The sequence below is a fragment of the Fukomys damarensis genome, unplaced genomic scaffold (genome assembly GCF_012274545.1).
Source record: "Fukomys damarensis isolate Sample0158 unplaced genomic scaffold, DMR_v1.0_HiC HiC_scaffold_21, whole genome shotgun sequence".
In the NCBI taxonomy this organism is placed as follows: domain Eukaryota; kingdom Metazoa; phylum Chordata; class Mammalia; order Rodentia; family Bathyergidae; genus Fukomys; species Fukomys damarensis.
Window position 1 is genome coordinate 16,569,439 of NW_022900933.1, and position 1,593 is coordinate 16,571,031.

Sequence of the window (1,593 nt, forward strand, 5' to 3'; positions counted from 1 at the left end):
GAAGGCTTTAAGGCCTTCAGATCTGCCGCACATACAGGGCAGGGGAGCTGCAGGAGGAAGGCCCCCACCCATCATGCTCCCCACAGTGGGACCTCACACATGGCAGCATTCAGCGGACATCCAGTGGAAAGTCACAGAAGTGCCCTCAGTTTCCACAGCTGTGCTCCCGTCCATGGAGCGACTACACTGCAGTCACTGACATTCCCCAAATGACAGGCGTCTCTTCTCTTCAGTTTGTGGCTCTTTCATTCCCCTCGTAGTTTTCCTCATACTTCTTTCTGGTTCCCTTCTGGGCTTCTCTGAGATGGGATCCAAACCTGGGGAGGAGCGGATGGGTGGAAGACCTACTGATGGGTTAAGTCAGCAGGACACAGAGGCACGGTCTTCTAAGCTGCCCAGGTTGGGCCTGAACTCGTGACCCTCATGCCTCAGCACCTACAGTAATGAGGATTGCAGATGGGAACCACAGCACCAATTCAGATGCCAATTCTGAAATGCTTTTCAACCACGGTACTGCCACCGAAGGGTGTTGTAGTGGGTTAACTAATGGTCAGCTTATAGCACCCAGCTGAACTGAATCAGCGTGGTCTGGGCACGGAGGATCCACCTGAGGATTGTTACCAATAGCCATAAAAAGAGAACTGGGGAGGAAGATCTCGGCCTGTTGATTCTCTAGGACAAGCCTGCTGCAGATGGTTGTGCTGTTGTGAACGAGGCTGTTCTCATTAGAGGAGGAGCTCGAGGCCTCGCTGTCTCTGGGAATCGCTGCTTTCATCAGGGGAGCTCTGGTCTTCACCGTGAGCATCACTTCCTGGCTCCAATGTGGATCCCTCAGCCTGGTGGCACAGACCCTTCATCTCACCGGTACAGGCTTTCTGATTCCACCACTGGCCTTTGGGCCTTCCGGGTGCAGATCCTCAATAGGGACAAGGATGAGACACTGCTGTGGGCCGCAGGCCACTGGCTGGACTCGTGGAGGACGCTGCCTCAGACTCCAAGCCTCTAGCTGGACTTGTGTGGGACACTGCTGGGATCGGGGTCCTCAGGTGGATCCCTTGGGCCCCTAAAGTGCGGTTAATCTCTTGCGTTCCTTTGCATTTGGCTTTTTGGGTAAGTGTCATAAAATAATCCTATAAATTACGTGTCCTGTATTTAATGAATTCCCTTGCCAAACCCTGACTACAACAGCTGCCATTGCCTTTCCAAGGTTATAATCCTGTAGTTCTTTAGCAGGGCCTGGGCCCTCCAATGGACCTGTGCCTGTGTGAGCTCAGGGGGCACTGCAAGAACAAGATGCAATGCAGGACTTCAGGAATCCAGAGTGGCATTTTACCAGGTACGGCCTCCCAGCCTCACACCTGGGATCAGTGTGCATGGCACTGCTGAAGCACTAAATAACCGCAAACTTTACAGTGATAAAGTTATTTACCTGGCAATTTCCATTCTACCTTTTTAGTTTTATTAAAGAAAGATCTCAGGGGCCAGGAATTTACCTCAGTGATTCTGCCATCTGCCTTGCAAGGGCCCGAGTACAAACCCCAGTACCAAAAAAAAAAAAAAAAAAAAAAAAAAAAAAAAAAAAAAAAAAAAAAA